This window comes from Seriola lalandi, unplaced genomic scaffold, assembly GCF_002814215.2.
Source record: "Seriola lalandi dorsalis isolate HSWRI2012SDOR001 ecotype SW California unplaced genomic scaffold, Sedor1 jcf7180002053436, whole genome shotgun sequence".
Taxonomy (NCBI): domain Eukaryota; kingdom Metazoa; phylum Chordata; class Actinopteri; order Carangiformes; family Carangidae; genus Seriola; species Seriola lalandi.
Window position 1 is genome coordinate 93,263 of NW_019523989.1, and position 8,047 is coordinate 101,309.

Consider the following 8,047-nt stretch of genomic DNA (forward strand, 5'->3'; position numbering starts at 1 on the left):
CGTTGTGTTAGAAGGCAATTGTAGGAGACAAATTCTTCATGTCAGGATATATTTGATACAGATGTGTCAAATCTTTATTGCTCCTTGAGCTATTCAGTTTCAAAACTGTCGTATTGATATATTTTAGTGTAGCAACAGGACTAAAGATAAATGTTTTAACTTTAGTCAGTGTTAGCATGCTACACATCGTTAGCTCGGATAGATTCCCCACAATTCAACTGTTCAGTCCATTTTACAGAAACCATTATAACAACAGCTGAATTGATTCAGATTTACCAGCATCGTAAACCAGGGAGAGGAGAAACGGTGGTGACTCCCTACCTTTGAAGAGTTCTGAAGTCTGATTGTCTGTTAAGATTATTTATATTACTTAAATTCGTAACAGTCTTTTCATCGAAGTATTCCAGGTCATGAATGTTGTCATGTGAAGTCCATTGCAGACTGTTGGGACACTTCTTCTTCACTTCTTCGAACATGAAAACAATTTTTCCAAATCCTGGCTGGGGGGCTTTGGGTATGTTTGTTTCCGTTAGTTAACTAACAGATGAGTGAGCCAGTTAACATTTTCTTTGCCTAGAGACAACAAAAAAGAAAAATCTGATTGAATAACTCTGTTTTAATGGGTTTAGCTTCATTTCTGCAGCTAGCAGCCAGCTCTCTCTGTTGGCCAAAGCAAGCACAACACTTGACGTCTGCCTGCTGCTTTGTGGTCTGTCTTTCTCTCTGGTCTGTTTTTAATCCACAGTTAAAAACTGGGACATTTCCGAGGACAGCTCCAGCCAGGAACAGGCCTCCAAAAACGGGGACTATCCACAGAAAACAAGAATATCTGTTCACCCTATTTTTCATCCCATCTGATGGCTTGAAGAACCTTTATTGTTTATTTTTCTAGTTCTAGTGAATGATCAGGGCTGTTGTGATGGGACATACTTTGTTTTCATTATAAATATTATTAATTTTATAAATACCTTCAGAGCCCTGTGTTTCCTTGCTTGCAGAGCGTGACTAACTGTACGCATCAGACCAGAAGCCTCAGGCAAGTTTGGGTTGCAGGATTGCCTGAACATTAATGATGGTGTAGGCGACGCTCGAGCCACCACCCTCATTACTTCCCTGCAGCAGCTCACAGACCTCAGCTCTCTGACATGTCGTCAGAGCAGACCCATTAAACTCCTCAGATGAGATGAATTAAGTATTGATTTGTGGTTATTCTCCTGTATCAAGGTCACAACAGAAACCGTGTGAGCTGGGATACGCTCTCACCACGTCACCATGACATCCAGCAGCAACTGCTCATGTGGACCTTGATAAACACAGATACATGTTTTCATGCTTCAGGCCTCAACAGGAAGTGCTCTGTATTCTGTTTATACCTGTGGCAAGAGGCAGATGAATGGATTTCTGTCTGTTTTCCCTTGAAGGAGCTCAAGGCAAATTACTATTCTGAAAACGTCTGTTCCCAAGGTTAGAAACATCGTCTCAGAGAAATGATACTGTACCTGCAGATGCTATTAAGCTATTACTGAGCTGATAGTTCAACACCTGGATCAGCTGCATAAATATGGGCCAACAAAGTTTATCAGGAATTCTCTCTTACACAATAAATACTCTTGAGACACCTGAGAGGAAGAAAGTGAACACAGCGTGGTTCTGCTGAACGGACCGAACAAAACTATTTGTACAAGGAAGCTCCACGGCTTGACACTGTGAAGTGAAACATGGTGTTTCTGGATAACAGCAACTTTATTTAAATGGGCTTGTTATCATCAGATTATGTATTTAAATTCAAAGGTCTGTCTGATTCCCTATGCTGAATGCAGAAACCAAGTTTCCCAAATGTAGAAACTCATGTGTTTTTTTATTCCTTAATAAAGTGATATGGGAGGTGGTTTTGTAAAGTAAAGTTTGTAAAGTCCTTTAATGATGTCATCAGTGTCTCCCAGCACAAACATGCAAGATTCTCCTAGTAATTTGTATGGAGGACAAAATAATTAAATGCACCAAAAGGCATTAATTAAGACATTAAGTCATTAGACATTGCTGTAAAACAGTGGAGGAGAAAATAAACTTCTTTGTAATAATATAAAATATAGATGTAGGTGGATGAAACGTGGCTAATCTTTAATGTTTAATGAGGAAACTAGTGATTATTATTTCCTTTTGATTACACAATAAGAATAAGATATGAGGGCTGTGATTTACTATGTGTCTGTTCTCTTTCACTCTAATTACACATGAAGAAAAACATTGTCAACACCATTTATCATAAACTTCAATCTTGTTTCCCTGTACGGAGGCCTGCAGGTAACAAAAACACTCATCTGAGATATGAGAGCGGGACAGAGAGACATAAACCTGAGCGACTGTTGTCGACTCTGATTCTGGAGACTGTGATGACTGTGCTGAAAATCTGATACCAACGTGAGTAAAATCCATTTCTCAGCCTCAGCAACGCGCCGCTCCGAGCTTTCTAAAAACCTTGTGTTGTTAGAGAGAATCAGTTTGTGCTGTAATGAATTCTTGTTTCCATGGCTCCACATGTGAGTGGATTATTACCAGGCTCTGTGGTGCAGCACAACGAGGCAACCTGAGAAGCCAGTGTTCACAGTCACTGATTCCCTCCGGAAAAACAGGAGCTGACACACCTGAGCTGGTCTGGGTTCAGTCGAGCTGATTGATCTCTTAACCTCTCACTAGTGATAATTAGTGTCTATGCCTGTTGACTCTGAACTTCTCAATGGATCAGATTAATTTATAAATCAATCAATAGCCATATACAGCATGATGGTCAGGTGCTACTTCCACATCTGGACCAGATATAGCGCACACAGAGAAACTTCCTGCTGTCAGCCATTACGAGAGGATAACAGCTGGAGTCTGTCCAGATGTGGAAGTACATTGTCCAGACTTGAGCTGAGGACCCAGGCATATGTTGGGCCAGACGTTTTATTTTGTTCCCTGGGAAGTAAAAAAACAAGCAGCTGATCTGAAAACACTTGAGGAATTGTACTTTGTTATTTTCCACCACTGGAAGTCGACACATTGGTTTTGGGAGTCAGCTTATAACATTTTAAAGAGCTGAGAGGAGCAACATGTTTCCAATAAGGAACTCCAGTATGAGAGGTTCTGTTTTCAGTATTTATACTTTTGCTGTCACAGTTTCTTCTCTAACAGCAGCTGAGTGCGGTGGCGTCCCAGAGTCTTGTTGTCACTGAGAGACGCTGCACAAACTGCTGAGCTGACACATAAACTGTTGAGAAATGTTTAAAAACCGTTCAACTCCTCAAACTACAAATTGTCTGTTTTGCATTTCTGTTTGTGCAGATTTTCCACTGGTGTTGCAGCTTGTTTGAAAGTACTGGGGAAAGTCTTTTGTTTTGATTTGATTTTTATGTGGATTTCTTTTTGTTTGTCACTGAGCTGTGTCCTTAATGAAGATTGAATGAAGTAGAATCAGCTCCTCGTGGTCGTTTCCCTCCACCACTCGGACTAGTTTCAGGTTACACCCCTGTTTATCGTATAAAATATTAAACTTTTGTGTGAAATTTTGTCATAATTGCTGTGAAGTCTTGAGTAATGGCAAAAAAAGTGTTTTGCGAGGTCATCGTGAACTTGACCTTTGACCTTTGACCACTAATGTCTAATCACTTCGTCCTTGAGTCCAAGTGAAAGTTTGTGCAAAATTTGAAGGAATTCGCTTGAAGAGTTCTCCAGATATCGTGTTCACAAGGCCAAAATCCTGTTTTGTGAGGTCACAGTGACCTTGACCTTTGACCTTCAGCCACCAAAATCAAATCAGGTCATCCTTGAGTCCAGGTGTACATTTTTACCAAATCTGAAGAAATTCTCTAAAGGTGTTGCAGAGATATTGTGCTCATAAGGCCAAAATCACATTTTGTGAGGTCCCATTGACCTTAACCTTTGACCTTTGACCCCCAAAATCTAATCAGTTAATCCTTGAGTCCCTGTAAATATTTCTGCCAAATTTGAAGAAGTTCTGTCAAGGCGTTACTGAACATTTAAACTTTGGAAAGAGCCATGCTAGCTTTTTTTCCCCCCTGTCAACAGCCTTTATGCTAAGCTAAGCTAATTGCTCCCTGGCTGAAAGAAAGTGAGTGAGTTTCCAAAAAGCTGAACTCTTTCTTTAAAATGGAAAAAAACATCTTGAGACTGTTCAGTGATGCAGTTGTGTGAACGTCAGCATTTTCTTTGCTCTTTGTGCAGAAGCCCTTTGATTTATTCCCCCGTTCCCTCTGCACCATTTAAAACTCACCCCTCCTTTTTATTCAATCAGCGAGAGTAAAGCTTCAACTGTTCTTATCAACACTGGTAACTGCACCTGTGGCACGCTGCTGCCAACCCTCCACACCTCCACCACCATTCATCAGGCTCAAGATAAAAGACTGTGGAATAATCTTTCTTTAGTCTGTGTGTGATGCTAACAGCTGCTTTGTCTGTGAAGTATACAGGACTCTTTGCTGCACCTTTGTGGGGCAGAAAGTCTGAGGGAAAGTTCGTTTGAAAGAGAATCCCATCAGCTCGGAGCCGTGCGCAGAGATGTGTTCATTACAGTGGGAGCACAAGGACACGACTTCCTTTGTGGTGGGAATGTGAATGCTTTTCGCTGAGCTCCACGTTTGAACCAGCACGAGTCGCTCTCCACACGCCCACAGGGGCTCGCCGGCTTTAAAGCTTCACATCCGCGAAGGGATTCACACAAATATGAAAAAAAAAAAAAGGAAGAAGCACAATGGAGTTTGGGTGAAGCCAAACAATTCAGGATTCTTCTAAATACATAATGTGACCTAATTCACAGCCCTGATAAGAGACATTATCAGAACGGTGAATTAGTGTCGACGCTGGATGGAGGGAAGCAGCTAGAGGAGCCGGTCTGAAAACAAACAGCAGATTTCATCATGTTGGGTTGAGAGGACACGACGAGCTCCTCTTCCAATTAAACACGCTGCGCAGAGCCTCCAGCCGTCGCCTTCACACACTATAAAGACTCAACTTTTCTGTCTGACACAGAGTGTGACACTGCTTCACACGCTGGTACAGTGTGGGCTCCCTCTGAATCACACACACTCACACACACACACACACACACACACACACACACACACACACACACACACACACACACACACACTCACACGAGAACACTGTCTCATGAAAAGAAAAGGTGGGTGTGAGAGTTTCTGAGGGCAAATGAACAAACCACTGCAGTGACTGTGTTGAGTTCACATACTGCAGACTTTTTATTCCACTGTTCACATGACATGAGAGCTGAAGCTAACCGTTAACCTGCTAGCACAAGTATTATCTTCTCTACTGTTCTTCATCACTGCACGCTAACTCAAAGAAATTAAATTATTATTATATAAATTGTTCCAGTTTCTAACAGAGTTCATATATATATATTATCATACATAATAAACTTACATATAAAATAAAAACATATATTTCATATATAGGAATTCAACATACTGTATGTGCATATATTACATTTGTATATTCGCTGTTCTCAGTGTGTTATACGCCCCACCTCCTGCTCTGAGCTCGGACACCTTCAGAGACACACAGCAGACCACAGAGCGAACTCAACTACTCAGAGCACATGACTCAGTGTTTCCGCTTCCTACATTGGAGCGGTGGAGCTGCGAACATGCCGACCTCTCAGCAGATCACTGCGCTCACACTTTCCTTTGTGTGGAAAAGTGGACGACAGAGGAGCTTTAGATTTATCCAAAAATCTCCTATAAGGTAAACAGTGTTTGTTATTTGAGGCAAATACTTGATTTTTTAGATGTTTATGATATTTTCAATGCAGTGTTTGATTTTGCAGCAGAAATGTGGCACTTTGCATTTTGTGTGTAGAGTTTTGAATAAAATGCGACTTCATTTAGAAAATGTGTGAAAGCAGTTGTAAAACACTGAGACGTGGCCTGAGCTCATGAAAAGAATTAGCTTCAACAAAGACACTACACAGATAAACTACTGGAGCAGAACACATCACACCACAAACACACAGGAGTCATCGTATCTTTTTAAAAGTTTTATTGTAAAGTAGAATTATTTTCAGCATTTATTCAATCAATCAGTATTAAGGACACAGCTCGGATGATCCAATGATGACGGGTAGAAGCTTTATGCTTTCATTAATGATGCAACATTATTTGTTGTTGTTCATTTGCTCCATGGTAATTTGTTGTATTGATCATTTCTTTAGGCTTGAAGGTTATATTTTGTTTTTTACATGTCAGTAATCTTCATTGTTAAATGCTGTTTTTTCCATATAATCATTCACCTACATGATGATTATTGGTGTTATTGACATGTTGAAAAAATCTCAATGTTTTTATGTTTTTTTCTCATTAATTTCTCATTAATTATAAACGTGTGTAACTTCACATTCTGGAAAAGTGTCTCAGACTTTGTTCCTTTCTCTTTATAATATCAACATATACTGACAGGCTAGGATCATATATATTTATGTAGCATGTCTACAATAAGCGCACATACATAAATGTATATATATATGTCTAGGCTAGATTTATAAGTCAATATATGAAATTGTTCCAAATTGTTAATTGCTGTTTTATCCATATAATCATTCGCCTACACGATGATTATTGGTTCCTCATTGATGTTGTTAACATTCCCAAATAGACGCTGAAGCCGCTCCCGAAGCCTCTCACAGATTATATACAATAGGTTACGAGGTCTTCTGTCGCCAGCTTCTTCACGTACTGAAATACATGTGATCAAATGATAAATTAATTCATAATAAGTGTAATTGTTGTTCCAGAGTAAACGAACAACTCCCATCCATGACACAGTGACTTCTAGTCCGTTGATATTTATCTGAGGTTCAAACTGATCGTTCAGCCTCACATGTTGAACAAACGTCCAAAAGGCAGCCATGGTGTAAAATGATGGAACAAGCTCTGGTAGCAGGGTTTATACACACTATTTATTTAGCAAAAATTTACTTTGTGTAGTACATTTACTTTAAATTTACTTTGTGCAGTAAATTTACTTTAAATTTACTTTGTGCAGTAAATTTACTTTGATATTTGTAATAAATTTACTTTGTGTAGTAAATTTACTGTAAATTTACTTGATTGTTAAATTTAAAGTTTCTTTAAAGTTGATGGTTGTATTTCATTTTTATCATGTCTATAAGGTTGATGGTATCTGTTGCCATCTGTTTGTTCTTCTTGTGGTCTAACTGTCATCTGTTTCTCTGAACTCTTCACAGGAAGTCACAGCCACTCCTCACGTTCCTCCCTCCACCTGTGTGTGTGTGTGTGTGTGTGTGTGTGTGGCGACGTATGACTGTAAAATGTTGGACACTGGACAGTTTGTCTCAACACTGAGGACATGACTGTCAGTGTTTCTGAGGATTTAATGACACCGACCTTCAGACTGAATCTGCTTTATTCTTGACTGAAATCAAGTGTTTCTGGTGTAAAACACAGAGGGTTCATTAGTGTTAGAGCAGAGGGAAACAATAATTAGACCACAGAGAAATAATGTTTACACTCAACATAAAGAAACAAGTCAACAAATAAACTTTGGATGGTCCCGTTCAGAAATGTGATATATGACATGTATGTGCCCATATCAAGAGTGATGCTGCCATATATACAGTATGTCACCTATAAGGAGAGATATTATTATCACATATATTCATCCTCTGGATATATGAAGATATGAGTTCATAACATATATGAAATGCCTGTTGTAAAATTTATATATTTGTATATATTTTAGAAATATGTATGTAATGAATTTTCAATAAAGATCACATATGTTTTCTATGAAAAATGATGTGTTTACATGTGTTAATATTATATATTTAATTTAATGGTGAATGTTTATTAAAACAACAATCAGAGATTCAGATTAATGGCAATAAATCGAGACTAAACCCATATTGGCTATTTTGCCTATTAGTTTAGGCTGGTGCCACGTGAACTTTAATTAATTTTGAAGTTATTATTTAATATTAATATTTTTAATATTAATATTTTCTTAATTTATG